The sequence below is a fragment of the Protopterus annectens genome, chromosome 10.part0 (assembly GCF_019279795.1).
Source record: "Protopterus annectens isolate FY-2018-M chromosome 10.part0, PAN1.0, whole genome shotgun sequence".
NCBI classification, from domain to species: Eukaryota; Metazoa; Chordata; order Ceratodontiformes; family Protopteridae; genus Protopterus; species Protopterus annectens.
Window position 1 is genome coordinate 1775705139 of NC_056744.1, and position 21930 is coordinate 1775727068.

Consider the following 21930-nt stretch of genomic DNA (forward strand, 5'->3'; position numbering starts at 1 on the left):
AGTATTGCACAAGAAATACTTCAAATACATCACTACTGTTGTACTGAAATAAATTCCATTTATACAAATAACTCAATTTTACTGCTCCAAAACATTGTGCAATATTGAATTCAATTACTGCACATTGGAAGAATATAAAAGCATTTAGGAAATATTATTACCAATAAAGTGATGTAATTTTTTTTTTTAATTAAGTGATGATTACTTCAGTAATATATTTGTTCCAGCAGTGATAAAAGACATTTATTTCACTTTTCTCACATGGCTTCAGAGAAATATAGCAACAGCAATTCAATTTTATGTGTTGTACAAATTTGCATAGTACATAGTACATTAAGAAAACACTACAGATGTCACACAGACATAGTTTAAATATGGCACTGTTTTTACAACTTAGTGTACATTAATAAATTAAACTGGGTTTATGCAAAGAATATAGTGGCACTTCTAATATATTGTGGAACATTTCATTTCGCAGATGTATAGGAGTGTGTCATCCTCTGGATGAGATGTAAAACTGAGATCCCCTCAATTTGAGTTGGTGGTAGCTCCGGTGAATGTATAAGATCCCAAGACACTTATTAAAAAAGGAGTAGGGGACTTTTACTGAAACATCAAAACAAGAATGTACATATTACAGATATTTTTCCCACGCATACAATATACTTCTAAAAAAAGAAAAACACAAGAAGAAGAAGAAACAAAACTCAGTACAAATCTATTTTTTGAAAATATATGCAAACATTTTTCCACCCTTTTTGCCCATAAACATTTAGTCCCACAACTTTTTATAAAATAATTACTCACATCTTGTTAAACATATAGTCCATATAACCCCTAAAAGGAATATATTAACTTTGTTTGTATCATAAAAAAGCCTTCTCATAATGGTCATACATAACCATTTCCAAAGTAATAGGGAAAATTCTCCAATGCCCTGGCCAAAGTTCTCCCACAGGTATAAATACCACCTACCCATTAGCTTTGTGGGACTAACCTGGTCAGCAAAAGATAACATAAATAAATAAATAAAGAGAGAAAGAGGAAGTAACATTTCTGTGTACAGGAGGGGATGCCCCCAGAAATAGGGTGGAAATTAATACAGTGAAGGAAATGATGGCAACAAAACTATAGGAAAAAAACATGAGGAATAGAAGGACCTGCAGTTCTATCCCTGAAAGAGATGTTTAAACAAATTAATAATGCCAAAAATGTAAAGCTCCTTATCAGTGATGCTAACAGATGTTTGAGAACCATAAAATTTAGCTTCTAATACTTCAAAGGAGGTAAACTTACTGCCTTGGAGCACTGAGCTGTACTGCAAGAAAAAGGGATAACTCACCTTTGAAATTTCCTCTCTATAAGTGTGATGATGTGAGGCATTTCCAGCTATGCCAGGAAAAGTAGGGAAGTGGATGTGTAACATATGCCAGCATGGATAGCTGGAGTTTGTATATTAAACTGATTTGTACAGGTGCTTGTGCTGAAAATGTATTTGTAAAGCTGCTTGTGTTAAAAAGGTACCAACAGCTGGTCCTGCTAGACAGATAAGAAATACAATTGTATGTCAGACTGTATTCTAACTGTTGAAATGAATATATTGTAACAGAGGATACTGGAGGATAAGAGGTCAATCTCAGTCCAGATAACTTTGAAAAATAGTCTGAAAATTAAATTACCTGGTTTAGGCCATAAAAACTGTATCTTACAGTTCTAATCAGATCCAGAGACAAAACGTATTGTCCTAAGGAGTGAACTAATTGCTACCCTGGAAGGGTAGAAGTTTTGAGATTATTTTATAGCTTCCAGATTCTATAACACATCTCAGCAAAGCTCTATCTGTATGTATGGTAACACATAGTTCCAAAATTCTGGCACAATTTCTATCAAACGTGGTAGTGTGGGTATCAAAAGTCAGATGACCAGATGTATGTGATGTCATTCTGTAATCTAGCACTGAAATGATCTTTTAATACTAGATTAGACAGAAGTCTCAGAATAGTTTGTTTTTGGAGCTGACAAGGCCACTCAACCAATGTATCTTTCCTTGCTTTATTTAGTAAGTAGGAAATGGTAATTCTTTAGATTAGTCAGGAAAATATAGTAAGATTAGTTAGGTATTTTTTTTCTGTATCTGAGTGAGTATTTCCATCTGTGTTCCTGTGATTGAAACTCTGGTGTTTATTGTAAATGGATATTTAGTATTTTCAAGTTCTTTTACTATTTATTATTAAATATATTTAAACTTTTCATTGTGGTGTCCCGCGGTAATGGTGCTGTGGTAGCATTGTCACCTCACAGCAAGACGTTGTCCCATTCGATTCTCAGCTGGAGCATCTTCTGTGTGGAGGCATGCGTGAATGGGTGTGCCTTCATTAAAGTTTGTGCATCAGGGCTGGTAACTCGGCACATAAAAATCCACTACCAAACATTTGCGGACGGGAGTTCCGCTGTGGTGAACCCTAAAAGGTATAAGCCAAAAGAAAGAAGATTGTGGCTGGTGTTTTAGAAAATATTTTAACCTCTGAGAGTACTTATATTTATTTGGTGATACTGTGGTCACTTCTGAAAGCCTTGCTGCATTGGTCAAACACTACCATTTGTATTAGCATTCATTTTACTCTGTATAATTGGGTACCCTTTAAGAGCCTTAGAGTACCTGCCTTTGAAGTGTTCTGGTGGCAGTACCTACCTTATAGTCTGGGCAGAGGGTGCACAGCTGGTAAATTTGTACGAGCCTTTCCTAAGTGCGCATGTGTGTGTGAAAATCAAATCTCAAAGAGTGTGGGTGTCAGCTACTTGGAGCATGGACACAGAGCACTGGTTTCATAGAGAGGGTGGTGGAGGACTTGGATGGAACACTTGGCTGAGGATTCAACTCTACAGCTGTGTCAGTGGGGAGTCAGTGTGTTCCCTGTGTGCTCTAATGGGAAATTGTGCTTGGTGCAGAGATCTACATCTGGCAATACTGTGTGTGTCTATTTTTGTTCCAAGTGAATGTCGCTCACCATTGTCCGTGGTGGGTATTGAGACTCCTTGATCACTGGCCCAGAGCAGGGATGTCACAATAATGTCAAGTACTGAGCCTGTTTGATTTTTAAACCCAGAAACTTAGGAAACTGGCAAGTACCTGGTACAGCAAATAAAAAATTCTAAAAAAAAAAGAGACAAGTGACAGCAACTGTATATCTGTTACTGAAGCCTCCATGCTTTACAAACACGCCTTCTTCTACCTCTGCTTCCATATTCACAGAACCTCTAACTGCTATTTTCAAAATAATGACTATAAATAAAAGAAAAATAAACCATTTTAATAAGTTATGATATTTAAAAAGAATGATGCTGCAGGGCTGACCACACACACTGGAAATATAATTTAAAGAAACTCAAGATTAAATGTCATTGTCTTTAGAAAGTAACAAATCAACAACACAGTGGCATGATGCCCCCTGCCCCCCCCCCCCAATATGGGGACAAGTCCACAAGCTACTCCTAGATTGCACATTCATCAAGAAGACAAAAGATATTTAAAATAAAAGTAAAACTCACCATATCTTTCTTCCCCAACATGCAGATCAGTGCTATACCCTGGATAACAAATTTAAATAAATACATAGTAAATAAACATTGTCATCAATAAGGAATACAGGAAGTTCTGATACAGAGAAACATTGGCTATCAACAACCTTTGACCTTTCAGTTTCAATGACCTGAGAGACTCCTTGTCTCAGGATACACTAACATAAAGATTTAGTTTCTGGTGGTCATTTTCAAAAATGAAGTTTGCCATTAAGAACTGATCAGGTGAATTTAGAGAATGTTCTTTTGGATGAAGAATTATATCTGAACTTAATCTGAAATTACTGTCTTGATCAAAATTATGAACTAAGGATGGTACACCTGTTACTGCCATTTTCTGTGGAGGATGTTTATTTAGTTAATAAATGTAAGACTGGATTGCATGTGTTTGTATAGACACTGATGATGTGCAGATATGATAAATCAAATATTTTTTTTCTAAACAGAATGCTACTACAGTTTATTAAATAAAATAGATTTATGAATATGTGTATGCTTCTTGTGATCATTTATTTTGTTTTTGTTTAAGGTAAATTTGATATTTTTATTCAAAGATTGCTTCTTGCACACATTTGACAATGCTGGATATTTGTTTTCCATCATAGTAATGTAAAGACCTGTAGCAAGGCTCTTCTGTAGCCTTAACACTCAAGGAAAACAATCACAACGAACTCACAATAAGATAATACCTACAAAATGAAAACTCCTGATAAAGTATGTCTTTACCATGGGGAGAAATGTATTCGTAGAAGTGCTCACTGAATGTTTGGGTGAGTCGAAATTAATTGGTAAAACTAAATTTGCATAAGGGTAAAGTACATTCTAGAGTAAGTACACACACACAAAATACATAAACAAAAAGAACATCACTCACTGTTGTGTTAAAATGGTGCTAATGGTCAAAATGTGAAGGTGTGCTACATGTACAATAAAGTTAAAATAACAGTGTTAAAATACCTTGTAGAACATGATGGTTTGCTAAAAGGTATTTTGACATTAAAATCTCCTTTATTAAGTATGGTATAGGGTAATATGCCTTACTGTGCTGGCATTCACTGCATGTCATTTCATTTTCACTTTATTTACTTGCAATGTCAATCATTCATTTCTATAGTTCTGGTAAAATACTCTTCACTTGAGAAATTAATACAATACCAAATGGTGCTTTCTATAATCACTTACAAATATTTTTTTTCTTTCATGCAAAATGTCATCCATGCACCATATGATATCAATGCATGCACCAACATTATTTTCTGTGTTGCATGCAAACTTCTTCATTTATGATATTCCTGACTCAACCACAATAATATTTTCATTCAAAATAATAGTCAACCTCCCAAAAGCACACTGCATCATAATATTCTAACTCTAAATTATTAATGGCCTGCAAACCAATATTTGTTATTGAAAAAAAAATCTTTTTCCTTTAATTAATTTGCTGCTTACTGTGAGTTTTGCTGACAAGTTTGAAAAAATGATTCTGGAGTTTGTGTGTGGCCCATACTTTATATCACTCACTTGTTATTCTGTATTTGGTAATTTGATACTTAGTAGCTTTATCTGATTTTCACTGTCTGAGATGCTCTGTTTACATTAACTGAACATAGTTATGCTGGTGTTCAGTGAAATTCATGCCTTTTTTGGCAATTTGACTTATCCTGAGTTGATCGTGTTTTTTCACTTCTATCTGAAGTCTGAATCTATCTCTCAAACCATGTTATTGTGTCAACAACACAACAAAGCATAGGGTAAGCTGATAATATGGGTGAAACTACAATATAAACAAAAGGAATTGTGTTTGAAGTCTGTTTTGCCTCTATACAGTTCAAAAACACTGTGGTATTCAATGCTGAATTACATCAAGCACAACACAATTAAAAAAGATTGCACAAATGTCTGTTAAATTCACATTTAAAACTTAAGATGGCTGGTAGTGGAACTGAAATTTTATCACTGTTTTATCTGATAAATAACAAGTAATGACAATGCATCCATTTTGTTAAATAAAGTTGAGTGGTGGGAAATACTGTTTATTGCAAGTTGGTTTCTATAACTGTCAGAATTTGTTTAAAATAGTATTAATATTCCATCTTAAGTGATGCTTTATGTATTACGGAAGCACTTTTAACTAGTCACACATATACATCCTAATAGAGATGTTCCATATTAGAAGGGTGCTTCCTCAGAATGAGAAATAACAAATCATTTTTTACATCTGACATAAACCAGGCAAGATTTGGTGGCTTCAGGTGAGTTGCAGCCAGGAGATCAGTTTTAGTCCAGGAAAGGGTCAGACAAATAATCAAACTTCAGAATACTTCCAGCAGTCACTAGCCAGCATAATTTCATCATGTAGCAGTTATCTACCCTGCATCTTAATAGCCAAATTTTTCAGTACTTTGAAAGATTTAATTTTTCTTGTAACCATGGCTACAATGCATCAACTATACCTTCCATACATAAATATCCACACACACACATGCACATATTCTGAACACACACACACGTGTGCACGCGCATACACAAACACACATACACACATGCACACACGCACACACGTATATACACACACACACACACACACACACACATTCACATGCACATATACACAAACACATACATACTTACATGTACACACAAAACATTTTTATTTTTGCTTTCAGCCTTTATGGTTTCACAAACAATCAGGCAATCCGTAGTATCTTATAGTTATTGCAGTGTAATCTGAGATGGTTGTCTAATTCACAAAGTGCAAGTATTTTGCTTTTTCACTAAAATATGTCCTTCATGGGTTATTATCTGTCCCCTATGGTATTATCAGACAATCTACAGCACTTTGTGTTTGTTACAATATTATCTAGAACATCTGCCCACTTACATCGAATCAATGCATTGCATTCTCAATGAAGGTATCTTTTGATGTGTTGTCATCAGTCAGACCCTGTGTGCTAATCAGGCAATCCCTCTCACACAATCCTGCAGATCAGATCATCTGTCTTCATTTACAAGTTAAAAATAAATAAAATAGGTGGTAAAAGTTAAACGATCATTGCTATGGGCAGTAGTGTACGCTACTAAATCTTGTTTCCTACCAAGAACCATATTTACCTTCAGTATGTACACCTTATTACCATTTTTTAATTAAAAAGATGGATCTTTGCTGTCGACAGTGCATATTTTTAACACGGCACATAGACTTTTCTGTTGTCTTACCAATATTTTAGCTTTAATCTGCATAGAAAACAATACCGCCATGTACCTCAAAGCATTTATTCTGTTTTCGGATCTTACTCCAATGATAATCGAAAGCCTGACAAGCAGTGACACAGGTTACACCTATACACTACACAACAAATTTGAATACTTACCTCACATAGTTAAGCACCAGGCCATGTACACAACAAATGTGAATACTTACCTCACATAGTTAAGCACCAGGCCATGTACACAACAAATGTGAATACTTACCTCACATAGTTAAGCACCAGGCCATGTACACAAAAAATGTGAATACTTACCTCGCATAGTTAAGCACCAGGCCATGTACACAACAAATGTGAATGCTTACCTCACATAGTTAAGCACCAGGCCATGTACACAACAAATGTGAATACTTACCTCACATAGTTAAGCACCAGGCCATGCACACAACAAATGTGAATACTTACCTCACACAGTTAAGCACCGGGCCATGTACTCAACAAATGTGAATACTTACCTCATATAGTTAAGTACCAGGCCATGGAGAGAGTCTAGCCTTTGAGACAGTCTACTTAGTTTTTATTATTTAGACCCATTATTTTCTTAGTGTGTTTCAAATATTTGGGAAGGTTCATATCAAAGGGGACTATATACTCAATGATCTGCCTGATGAATGAGAAATACAGTGGAATGATCCCATCTGTGGACCAGGATGCCATACCCTGGGTAATAAGTGGTGCCAATTGTTTGAGTGTGTGTTCCATGCATGGATACAGTGGAATGATCCCATCCATGGACCAGGATGCCATACCCTGGGTAATAAGTGGTGCCGATTGTTTGAGTGTGTGTTCCATGCATGGATACAGTGGAATGATCCCATCCATGGACCAGGATGCCATACCCTGGGTAATAAGTGGTGCCGATTGTTTGAGTGTATGTTCTATGCGTGGATACAGTGGGATGGTCCCATCTGTGGACCAGCATGTCATACTCTGGTTAATAAGCAGTGTTGATTGTTTGAGTGTGTGTTCCATGCATGGTTACAGTGGTATGATCCCATCTGTGGAACAGAATGCCATACCCTGGGTAATAAGTGGTACCAATTGTTTGAGTGTGTGTTCTATGCGTGGATATAGTGGAATTATCCCATCTGTGGACCAGCATGCCATACTCTGGGTAATAAGCAGTGTCCATTGTTTGAGTGTGTGTTCCATGCATAGATTGCTGTGGCTAGAAAATGGAATAAGACCATGTACAAGGCCTTTGTCCATGTAGGACTTATTATAAATCACACATAGAACTGCAGAGCAGTCCCATTCTATGGGGTACAGTGCTTATGAACCCCAACAATATCCTAAACATAAGTAAATATAAAAGGCCACAAAATAGTTCATGTAGTGAAAATCATGGCTGTAGAATTCTTCTTAAGGATAACTAGAGCAAATAGCAAACTCTCTTGTGTCAGACTGAATCATCTTGCAAAGTGGTGCATAATAAATCCACAGAAGTGAGATTTTCTAAGAACCCTAACATATCCAAAGCAGATATAAATCAAGCTGAAAATAAACACTGCAAAAACAGATAATGAATATGTGGGTGGGATGGTGGGGTATTTTGAGTACCAGAACAGCATAGGTTCAAAGGTTAATGACCACTGGGGTCTTTTTAAGCCTAGTCTCTATCGCATTTGTTTCACTCTAACAAGACTTAGAAATCTCCGGGCTAGGTACAAGCCTAATAAAAGATTGGTCCTGTCTGGGGATCCTAACCAACTTAGCTGCAAGAGTCAGGTGGCAGAAAGTGGGTCAGATTACTAATCCTATGGGGTGGTGTACTGTTGCCATAATGCAGCACTCTCCACCCACCCCACCCCACCCCACCCTGCTGTGGCTCTTTTGTGCTCTGCTATTCACTGCCCTCAGAGTGGAAGCATGCCTCCACAATCTAAATTCCCCTCAGATTACTGCGTGACATGCACAGGACAGAACAGGCTCTCTAGCCTGAAGCTGACAGGGGGGTTTATATTATGTGATCAAAGATTCTCTTCTTTGAACACATAATAATTGACATGTATACAGCAAATGCTGTAAACCGGGAACGGCCACATCCTCGAATTTTTTCCTTGGGGAAAAAAAATTCATGTGGCCGTAAAATAAAAAACAAACTTTAAAACACTAATTAAGTGGGGGCTTCATCCCCCACACACCCCCAACTAAATATACAAACTCCGAGATCACTCTACATTGAAGAAAAGGACAATTCCCAATAACGGCCAACTGAATTTTTTCCCGAGGAAAAATTCGAGAATGTGGCCATTCGCAGTTTGCAGCGTTCGCTGTACATGTGTCGATTATTCTGTGTTCGAAGAAGAGATTCTTCGATCAGATAATATAGACCCCTCATAGGGTAGGATATCTAGTGCTCCTTCTAGGTATCACCATGTTGTGAGCCACAGAACGTGAACATCTAGTGCTCCTGGTAGGTATCATCATGTTGTGAGCCACAGAACGTGAACATCTCGTGTACCTGCTAGGTATCACCCATGTTGTGAGCCACAGAACATGAATTGTCAGACCCCCTTCGCTGACTATTCAACATTAACATCAAAGCAGGCTTTGTGCCAGATGAATGGAGGACAGCAGAACAAAGGCAGGCCTTTAACAGATCCAAGTAATTACAGACTCATAAGCCTAGCCAGCTTATTCACAAGGCTAAAGAAAGGATCATTATGAAACTAATAAATAGGGATGTAGGTATGTAGATCTAGGTATGTCATTGTTACCTTTACTCAGCCCTCATTAGGCCAGTCATTGAGTGTAATGCCTCCTTTCCATGTATCTGTCCAGACTCATGCAATAACTGGAACTCCCACAGAGATACCTTACTAAAAAAAATAGAAGGTCTAAACAATATGTCCTACATAAACTGACTCCAAGCTCTGTCACTATACTTGGTATCCTATAGACTGCTAAAAGGTAACCTGGATTTGACATACAAGGCATCCTCTGACCCATTACTGATGGATTTACTGCACATCAGCAAGTCAAATGGCATCAGAAATACTTGGTCTAAGAATCTAAATCTCTTCTGCACCATCAATAGAATGGTTTGAAGGGAAAGGTATATCTTTGCAGGGGATACCACTGCTCTGGAACAGACTCCCCAGTCACATAAAGCAAAGTTCATCTCTGTCCATATTCAACTTCAATTTTATCTGGGGAAGGGTAATAGAAAATTTACCCCAGAAACTGACTCCTGTACTTCTAATGGGTAGAGACAGTTCCTCAATGCTTTATCCTGTGCATGGATCCCTTTAAATTATCTATGGTAAGATCCCAGTTATTCTGACTAGGGCTGATATATAATTATCAAGCATGGGATGGGTAAGGCCAGTCTAACACCAAATGGGGTAGGTTAATTTGAGCACCACAAGGAAAAGTGGCTAGGCTTACAGTGACCCACAATGGCAGTTCGTCTGTACTTACCTCTGAACCTAAAGGCTCTCGACTGAGTTCAGCATCATTAAGGGTAGATATTATTTACTTACCCTGGTTGACTTCTTTGAAAAAGCCACTGAGGCAATGGACAAGGGCAAATCTGTGCACAATGCCTATCCGAACCTCACAAAGGCATTTGTCACTATCCTACACTTGGCTATCACATATAAACTCTCCCAGCTAAATGTGAACTCTTATGAAACTCATTGGATAACAAACTGACCCACAAATGCAGCACAGGAAGTAAGGGTGGGCAGCTCTACCTCTGCCAAAGGATCTGACACTAGCATTGTGCCCCAAGTTTTAGTCCTAAGGACATGTCTTTAGTATTTACTTCTTGCAGGTCAAAGCTAATGTTAAGGTACTGTAGCTGACCAAGTATGTGGATGGTTCCCCTTGTAACTACCACATTAATAACATCCGCCTGGAAACTGATCCCGTAGTTAAGGTTTGGGAACCTATGCTGACAACAAACTGCCCTTAGATCAACATGTATCCATTATTGTAAGGGAGTCTTTTTCCATCACACAACTTATATTGAAGGGTATGGCATTTAGATCCAGGCACATAATTGTTCCTCTGTACTCAGGACTCATTAGTCCAATCATTGAGTATAACACCCCTTTTGGTATGTACCTGTCCAAACATTCATCGCAGCTGGATGATTTGGTGGTCCCCAGTGTATTTAACCCCCCTTTATCAAGACTTTTGAAGAGGTTTGTGTAAGAGAGATTAGGGAATTGTTAAGTAAAAAAGGTGGTGGTTATAAATATTATAACTTGTCTGAGCAAGAGAAAAAAATGTTTTGTATCCTTTCAATCAGACAAATCCATCATAGTTATCTAAGCGGACAAAGGAGGGGGGAGGGCAATGGTTGTTAACCAGAGAGATTGTCTGCACTCAGACCTCGACTGCACTGTATGCATTCATTACTGGGGACGAAATGTATTACAAGAAGGTTAACAAAAGTACTATTTTCAAGGCATACAGACTCATAGTGGTTAAATGAAAATCTGCTGGGGGGGGGGGTTATTTCAAATACTATGCTTTCCTTCAAGTAGAAAAACCGAGAATAAGTAATTTATTCGGAATACCCAAGATCCACAAGGACAAGCGAAACCCACCATATAGATCTATAGTGTCAACTCCAGCTTCAAAATTGGAACCATTGTCTAAATTTATAGACAGAGCTTTGCTCAAGTTAGTCCAAGCAGTACTTCCATTATTAAAGATTATTTTGATTTTTTAGTTAAAATCAAGGATAGAGAGGTAGGTCCCAATGATTTATTAGTTACAGTAGATGTCAAACCTTTATACGCATGCATTCCACACGATTTAGGTGTAGAATGGGTGGAACACATGTTGCTTCACATTAACATTTTGGAACTGGGTGAATGCAAGTTTATGCTTGAATGTATTGAGTACATTTTGAGTAACATTTTTTTTATTTTTAATGGAGAGTATTTTCTGCAGACCAGGGGATGACCATGGGAGCTAGAATGACACCTAATTATGCCAACTTTGTTATGAATTATTGGGAAACGTATGTTTTGGTTTAACTACCAGGCTTCTCCTTTGTTAAGCATTATTATCGTTTTATTGATGATTTATTTTTTGTTTGGGGAGGGGACATGGAACAATTAGAGGATTTCATCAAGCATTTAAATGGCAGTACCAATTTTTTGAGTTTCACCCATGTTAGTGACACCACTAAGATTACTTTTTTGTCTCGGGAAGTATTTAAATGTGGTCAGACATTTAAGTTGGGGTCAGTTATTAGCTATAAAAATGTTGCTAGTAACAGTTTGTTACACTATTCAAGTATGCACCTCACCTACATGAAGCACAATACAGTGAAGGGACAGTTACTTTTTTGGACAATCTTGTTGGTGAATTGCACAACAGGTTTAGATGCAGGGGTTATCCTCCTTGAATTGTTGAGAGTTTATTATGTCAAACAGTAGAAAGGGAAAAAGATGTTTCTAAACAGAAAGAGTGGTCCATTTGTATGCCACTGGTTTTTACTATCCATATTAGGGCAATTAGAAACATTATTTGCAACAATTGGAGAATTTTAGGTGCACATGGAGATTTGATGTCTATTATAGGGTCTAATCTGAATTTTATTAACAAAGGGGCAAAGAATTTTAAAGAATTGTTAGAGAAAGAAAATTCTGCTTGTGAGGGGGAGGGCGGAATATAGGCACTTTTAAGTGTCAAAATTGTAATTTTTGCAGACACATACAAGAAGGGCCTTTTTTGAGGTTAGCACCAGTGATAAAATGTGGCAGATATCAGGTCATTTTACTTGCAGTTCTACCTTTGTTGTTTATTTAGTTAGGTCTGCATCCTGCATGGCTTTTTACATTGGCAAGACTAAGAGGCAGTTGAAAAATAGGATGTATGAGCATTATTATGCCATTAAAAATAAAAACATGGATAATGCCTTGGTTAGGCACATGTGTTTGCAGGAAGGACACACCAAGTTTTATTTTGCAGTTATAGACCACATTCCATTGAGTTACAATGGAGACAGAGAGGCTGAGTTAGACTACAGAGAATTCTGGTGGCAAGTTTTATTCAATGCTTATAACGCACCTGGGATGAATGCAGCAGTTAATTATAAAGTTATTTTACAGAGAAAAGTGTATGTGACAGGTGCAAATGAAAAAGTATGCACTGTCTTTTCTTTTATTATATGTATTGAAAAAATGTATGATATATACACATTTTAACACATTACAACCTTTTTCTGGTGTTTTAACCTATGTAAATGCACCTTTTAACTAATGTGAAAGCATTACATAAAAGCAGAAGTATTGCTTTAACTGGAAGTTTGCACATTGCATTGTCTTTGATGATGTACACTTGTTGATTGGCCACTATTTAATTAGATGGGGTTTAAAACAGGTTTAGATTACAAGTTTTCTTTAGTTCTGATGAAGGCCAAAAGTGCTTAACCTGAGTAACACTGTGGATGTTTTGTATTTTTTTTTTGTGGATTTCTATGAAGATTATAAAGTCCTTTTGTACGGAGATCCTTGTGATACCTCATTTTTTGGTGATTTATGTGATTTTTTTTTACTTTGTTTCACCTAGAGGCTTGTATATAGTTTGCTTTAATTATGACCACAATGTTTCTTCACTATAACAAAATAAAATAAAAAAAAATCAGGAGCCTAAATGATAAAATCTGTGCAGCTTGCAGTCCTTATGCCTTATGTTTTATTCAGGCCAATAAAGCCAAACCACAGTAGCTACAGGCATATATATTTTGGCATTTTTGACCTTGTGAATGTACCCATAAAGACTTAAAAGTAAAAAGTCATGGGCGTTCAGAGGCCATGTAACTGAAACACTGGTATGTCTTTAAGGGGTCGTTTGCATATATCCCATGGACATCCACTACAGGAGGTTTAAGATTTAACACAGTGGAGACTCTTGCTTGGCTGGGTCTTTCTTGCAGATTTTTTTTTCTGAATGGTTTGTCTGTGTGACCTTTTTACCCTTTGGGTTGAATGTTGTTTGGGACATTTTGCAGGTTACGCACAAAGCTGAGTACGTCTCGTTATTCAGAAATAACTTGGATGAATGGATGGATAACTGGAAATTCACACCTGGTTTAGCTCCAACAGCCCTCATGGACATGATAAGTAACAAACATAGTACTTATGCAGCCTGTCTTTGGAGATGCAGATTGCAAAATACAAGGGCTAATAGACACCATGGGAATGCAGGGCTAGGCTTCTTAAGATCCTCGCAGATTAATATCCTATTTAGTACCTACCGACCTGTGTAAAGAGCTGAGCAGTGGTAGTAATGAAGGAATCACAAACTAGGGAGCCCTTTTCAAGATGCAAATAATAGGTGGGGTCAGACATGTCACGGGTAACCTATCAAACATATTTGTGGAAGTTTAGTTTGGACTAGAAGCTGGATCTGAAATTCTGAGGCATCATAATGTAAGTAGATTCAGTTCCAAAATTTGAAAATGACTTCCAAGTTTGATGACCAGTTGGGGATCAAGCGACCTTGTACAGTATTTCAGGGTTATCATGCAGGTAGCATTTATTAACAAAGCTGCAGCAATGGAACACTACTAAGTGGTACCAACTAAAACCCATTTCAACCTTATATAACATGTACTTGGCAAAGGAACACTGCATATCACAGACTTCTGCTTTTATTGGGACACACAAACACTAAGCAATCAGAACAGTAAAATGTTGATACGAGAGGCTAAGTCTATGTGGACAAGCCCAAAGTAATCTATACAAAGCTGTGATGGGGAATGACACTGCTTGATCGATTGCTTTTTTTCTGCTAAGAAGGCCTTACTAAACACAAGGACCACTTTGTACAGATGACCTAAAAGCCCTGGTCTCATAAATGACTAGCTTGTAATCATATTGTATACAAACGCAGAGTGACAAAATGGAATCCAGATCTACAGGGAGAAACTATTTGTATCCCTTTGTAACATTGTGTGAGGCAGACTAATATACAGAAAGGCCAGCATAAAGGTCTCTGGAAATACAATAGGAAGAAGAAGATGGCAGTAGCTTGTGGAACTGTCAAGGAGAAAAGATTCTATGCTTCTGCTAGGTGGTAGTGGGGTGACAGCAGTCAGCTGAGAAGGTGACGATCTAGGCACAGAGCGTAAAGGAGGAGGAAGGTTCAGCTTTGTGATTATGGAATGGAAACCAGTTTATATCCAAGATCTTAAAGGAGAAAAGGAGCCAACAGTTGCAGAAAGATACAAGTCAAACAGATCTGAAAATTATATTTTAGGAAAAATAACAATGAATGTAACAAAGATGGGTGAGGGTGATCTGGTATGTCATTACAGTTTTTGGGATTCATGTAATGGCACTGTTCATTTCTTTGAGTGGGTTCTTGAAAAGGATCTGCTTTTGCTAAGTCAGGGCATTCAGCCTACAATTAGTACCTGAAAAATGAGAAGGAGGTAGGACAGCCATGAATATCACAGGTTTTGTGTCATTGCTCCTTGGAGTGAGTACAGGGAAATAAATCCGAAGAATGATAATAAGCTGAGTCTGTGTATCCATCTCCAGCTGGGATTAAAAATGGAACTGCATTGTACTGTAAGGTTCTAACCCTGTCTCACCTAATGTATCTCAGAGAGTCTATATGTCATCATCAACTTTTCGTAAAGTCAAAAGTTTTATGGTCGAGACCATATGTTCAACTTTCCGAAAAGTCGAAGCATTTGTATGGAGATCGCAGTACAGTGGGAATTGGGGAGTTTACCCTATTCCCCATTGTGATATAATCTCAGTGTTGGTATATATAATTTGCAGGGGATGTTGGGGGCACAGCCCTCCACATACAGTGTGCAAGATATGATCTCAACCATATGACATTCGTCTTTCCCAAAAGTTGATAATGTCATATAGACCCATCTCAGAATATCACTCTGTCTTTGAGAGAGTAAGTCTAGGTGAAACACCAACGGGATATAACCTGGAACAAAAAATGTTCCCAGGAACATGAGAAGGGCCCAAAAAGATCATGTTATTATGAAAAAAAGAGACTAAAATGACACTAACAGCTTAACTAGTAGAGGCTCACAGGGGTGATATATGGCAATGCTGAAGAAAAATGCAGAACAAGTTCACAAGACCATAAACAATGATTACACTGTTATATATACAAGGGAAGATGGTGATATCCAGTGCCCCGTCAAGGTAATAACACCCTCCTGGGTTCACTGAAAATGTTTACAGCTGAATCTCCCCAGATTCTATGAGCATCAGGAAAAAAGTGTGTGTTTTTTGTGTGTGTGTGTGTGTGTGTGTGTGTGTGTGTGTGTGTGTGTGTGTGTGTGTGTGTGTGTGTGTGTGTGGCTGGGTGCAGTCTCATATCTGCAGTTATAATCATTTATCAAGCTGCATTTATTTTTAGTCTTTAAGTAAATAATTTTATTTATTCACTTTCAAAAGTATGTGGTTGGTGGCTTATTAATGTATACAAGGACAAATGCTTTGCACTGGTGAATTTTAATGACTAGCATACAGTTTTCAAAGAATGGGACTGCTAGCGCTATATGATTCTTGATTATAGTTATCTTATGTTTAAGAAAAGTGCAGTAATTGTGTCCTGGGCATGAATGACTTGTGTGGCTGGTAGTAGTGACTACATTAAAAAGGAGTTGTAATAGTGAAGGAAGCTGTTGGCATCTTGTGAAAATAACAGTGTGCGTGTGCATGCGGCTGCATATGCATACATTGTGTGTGCCTACATGTATGATCGATACATGTGTGTGTGGGGGGGGCTTTGCCCACAGTGCAAATGCTCCGCCTACAACATCTCCTAAGGTGATAGATTTCTCACTGTGACTATACTGAAAACTACCCTGAACTAATACCATGCCAGCAAGCAGCTGTCTACACTGCTTTGACTCAGCCAGTTATGGCTCATCATTACCAACTAAAACAAAACTGCTTTGTACAGTTACCCCTTAACCAGTCCACGTCTGCATGAAGTAAATGACTGAAGGCTGAGAACCGCACTGCTAGCCTGCTACTGGTAAGGTATACAACTATTACGGTATAGGGTAATGCTTCAGTCAGAAGTGCCGAAACCTGCAAAAGTGACAAGATCCCAAAGTACAGATCTGCTTCCTGTAAATGAATTACATGTTTGGCTGGATAATAGCTGAGTCTCATGGCTGCACTCTCAAAGATTACAGAGATTCATACACAAGGCCTGTCTTACACCAATAGGCCTATTTGGCCCAATAGGGCCCCACTCTCACAGGGGGCCCCACACGGCAATGTCAGGGCCATTTTGCCTTAAGCAATATACAAGATTTCCCCGATGAACTACAACAAAGTGCAAGACATTTCCCTACTTTTAGTTATACTTTCCCAGTAGCTACAAGTAGGGTTGGCGGAGGGGAATAGTTAGTCAGGTACAATTAATACTGCAGCGTTACTCCACTTGTATGGCTCATGGTATTAAAGCTCACTTTTTCATAGTAATCAGTTGCTGCTGAGTGCTCAACAGGGTCTTCAACCCAAAACTGAGGTTGGATTAAGTATCTGTTTTTGAGTATGATTCCTGTTACTGTCTCAGAAGACAAGACCGGGTTTAAGATGAAGACTGACAGCAGCACTACCTTTTCTTTGCTTTTCTTGCTTATATGGAATGTATGATTGATTGCTGATAAATATTATTATAAAAGATAACTGTGAAACAGTCTGTCTTAGCCAGTATGAAAACAAACACTAGTCAGCACAAAAAAAGTGAACAAGGACTGTGATGTGAGGTAACCTCTGATTACCAGAACATGACAGAACGTTACCATTTCATTGATGTGGTATAGCAGAGAAACACTTGCTGCAATTGCAGAGAAGAACAAAATAATCCGAAGTAAGTGAAAAAATGAGGTGAGTGTGTTCAGTGGAAGCAGACAGAAGTGGATAGAAAAACAATTCCACTTGGCTAAAAGAGGGAAAAAAGTAACCAAAGCAGTTTGTCCTTAAAGGTACTGTAGAGATACCTCAGTTTCAGAGTCACATACAAAATGAGGGGAGAGGATGTGAAGGAACATAAATACAGGCAATGGCTGGACTGGGTAGAATTTTTTTGGGGGGGGGTGTATTGTAGAAAGCTGAACAAATTATGTGGATTTTGCATATTCTCCCTGCATCCATGTGTGAGTCGTTAAGGCATTCTGATTTATTCCCTCCTCTCCAAACATCTTTAATGGCTACTTTAAATTACTCTTATATGCAATCTTTAGTGTTGTCCTTGTGGATCAAGCTATAACTGGAAATGATTTGGAAGAATTAGTCCACTTACTCAAGTTAGTAAATAGTTAAATAAATAAAAATAAGTTTTCTGAAATAGTCATGAAAGGAGTGGTGCGTGCGCAATGCAGTTTCTAAGGAAAGACGTGATTGTTATTGTTATTATTATTGTTGTTGTTGAGCAATCTGAGATAGTTCAGCAGTTTTATGTGGATTTTCTGGAATCACATCCACTGCAACAAGGTATGAGAACTGGTAAGTGACTTCAATAGCTCAGAAAACTGCAGGAAGTGACTGCAAGTTTGTGAAGGTAGAAGTGAGTAATATGAGATGCATAATGCAGTTTACAAAGTTTTCCTCCTCATTTTGCCCCCATCTCCAGTCTCTCCACAACTGTCAAGCTCATCCACACTAACTCATTTGTCCACATTTCCTGGCACCTGAGGATGTTGGGCATGGAAGGTAAAAGTTAGCAGCTGGGCTGAGTCTGAAAACTTTACCTGGTTTCATGTTCCAAATGAGCTTACTTTGGAGAAGCACAGTCTGCTTAGATAAGGGTGTGCACAATGCTTAAGTTACAAAGACAGAATGATAGTTTACCAAAAGAGATTGATAGTTTACCAAAACAGATTGGTAGTTTACCAAGACAGACATATAGTTTACCAAGACAGACTGATAGTTTACCATAAGAGATTGATAGTTTACCAAAACAGATTGGTAGTTTACCAAGACAGACATATAGTTTACCAAGACAGACTGATAGTTTACCAAAACAGATTGCTAGTTTACCAAAACAGATTGCTATTGCTAGTTTACTTCTAGTTTAACTTAGTTTAGACAAAATATAAGTTAATAAAGATACTGTTTTCTTTTAATATATAGTAATGACACATATTCCTGATACCTGATTTAAAATAATCTTAAATCCAGCAGGAGGCCAACAAGTGGGAGGGATCGGGAGTGAGAGGTGCGGTTATAGGTCAGGGGTCAGCTCAGGATCTGCACCAAAATGGTCCAAATTGGATGCAACAGTTGCTAAGGCCCTGTTCATTCATATCACCCTCCAACCTCCACATGTACTTTTCATCAAAACCTAACTGGTCCTGATTTTAAAGTAACAAAAAGAAAGTATTTCATGCAAGTAAACCAAGATTAAAGTTATGAGCTGGAAAAAAAATCAAAGGCCAAATGCAGCCATTGTTAAAAAGATGCTCATTTTCCTTTCATAACTGCTGACAGATGCAGGAAATGAGAAGATACGAATAAAGAGGGTGTTAAAGTACAGGGTCTAAGTCTACATCCTCGAGGGTGCTAAAGTGCAGGGTCTAAGTGTACACGCTCAAGCATGCTAAAGTACAGGGTCTAAGTGTACACGCTCAATGGTGCTAAAGTACAGGGTCTAAGTGTACACGCTTGAGGGTGCTAAAGTACAGGGTCTGAGTGTACAAGCTCGAGGGTGCTAAAGTACAGGGTCTGAGTGTACAAGCTCAAGCATGCTAAAGTACAGTGTCTGAGTGTACACACTCGTGGGTGCTAAAGTACAGGGTCTGGATGTACAAGTTTGAGGGTGCTAAAGTACTAAGTGTACAAGCTTGAGGGTGCTAAAGTACATGGTCTGAGTGTACAAGCTCAAGCATGCTAAAGTGCAGGGTCTGAGTGTACATGCTCGAGGGTACTAAAGTACAGGGTCTGAGTGTACAAGCTGAAGCATGCTAAAGTAAAGGGTCTGAGTGTACACGCTCGAGGGTGCTAAAGTACAGGGTCTGAGTGTACATGCTCGAGGGTGCTAAAGTGCAGGGTCTGAGTGTACACGCTCGAGGGTGCTAAAGTGCAGGGTCTGAATGTACATGCTCTTATGTTGACACAATGACTGAAGCATGAAGATGAATATTTAAAACAAGTCTCATCCTGCAGAAAACAAGGGGGCAGCTCAGGTTTTTTCTGAATTATTTTTATTAAATATTTGAAAAGTGAAAATATTACAATAAATGATAAACTTTAAAACATAATACAATGTAGAAGTATGATGGATCATAGTTTTAAAGATGAAATAAAACTGCAACTATTTACAATATATAAAAAAGCCTGAGACCAGCAAGGTAGTAACTGAAACTAAACAATCCTAACAAAGCTCAGTTTTTACCTGCCACGTAGCATGAATTCTTTCTCAATGCATCTTGTTTACAGTCTGGTGAAATAGCTGAAGTATTATTTTGTCTGTGTTTCTACATGAGATCTGGCCTTCCCATGATTAAGATGCAGATGACTATGAACAGCTGTAAGGATGCATAGGTTGGATATGATTTATGAGGTCATGTATGAAAACCAGGACCATGGTGATCCAAACAATCCCTTCCAGGGGATATCCATCACCATCACAACTAAGTGCCTATCAATTCAGAAAGCCATAGCAGTTTCCTCAAACAGACAAGCCACAGATCAGGTCACTGCCTGGTTCATGACTTGAGGTCACCCAGATAAGATGTCCTAATTATGAAAGGATGTCCTGTCTCCTCATTAGCTACATGGATTGTGTCACATGATGTGCTGCAAAAAAACAAGACCTTCTGTGACACCTAATCCTCCTTTCCTTCCATGACATGTGTCATCTGGGACTGCTGTTCCTTCCACAAGTGGTTCTGTGATGTCCCAAGTGCAAGCTTTGAACCCACAGCTGACAGTACCATGTACAGTGCCTTTAATACATACTGACCTGAGTCACTGTGGTGAGGTTTGGAACAAAGCTCTTATTCTTCTGCTGAAGTCATCTGCCTCACAATGAAGAGAATACAAACTATATGACAGGCCTTCCTCCCAGTGGAGAACAAGAGGAAGAGGAGGAGATGAGGTTACAACTTTGTGAAATAAAAGGATAGTTTATTTCTTAAACCAAATCATTCTGCATTTGCTTGTATTAAGTTGCCAGCTTGTAAATGTGATGGGTGGGGGAAGTATGTCAGAATCCCACAATGTAATTATGGCTCCTTTATAATTTACTAAAAAAATGGGGGGAGGGATGCTGGCAGATTGAGACAGAGAGCATTTAACATGAAACCTGTCACTAAATCCCTGTACAGTTTTTGTAGATCAAGTACTGTGGGATTTGCTTTCCTTTCATCTGCAACAGTCAAAAAGAAATAAAAGAAAAGAAAATATGTTTTAAAGGCCACATGAGAAACTTTTATTCCTATGTAAACAGATTTAAGCACGGAGACAACCATTAAACTTTGGTGCTATAATGTGGTTTCTTAGCTTGGTGAGAGAGTAGAGAGGAAAAACCCCTCTGTTGTGGGGCTTAGTGTTTACTGCAAAAGGAGTGTAACTAGTGAAATAAAAGTCACACAGCAGGACTTGTCCTATCCAGCTCTCTGAGTGCCTCCTGTGTAATACATTGCATGCTCATCTCTGTGGATAAATACATATTTAAACAATTTACTCACTTCTATTGATGAGTAGCTGTATGTAGTCATGCTAATATATGGCAAAGACTGCAGGAGTGTAGCTGAGGTGAACTGCAGTGTAACCATGGCCCTGATCAAAGGACTTAGGGTGCACCTTCTACACTGATAGTAGCAGCAGAAGTAGTGTAGAACATGGCATGCTGGGACTGACATTACACAACCAAGAAGAGATAGGACAAAGAGAGGTGCAGAAAAGAAACTTCACTGCCACATCTACCATTCTGCCATTCTGTAATTTAGATGGTTTTACTTTTCTGCAGCCTTACCCAACCTAAGAAAATATAGTGAATTATTTAAAGTATAAAAGGAGAAAGTATGCATGTTACCAAATAATTGTGTCAGTGGGAAGCAGTTTACTTTGAACTTCTTCAGTAGTAAAATTACTGTACAAAATAGAAGGCTTTACTGTGAATT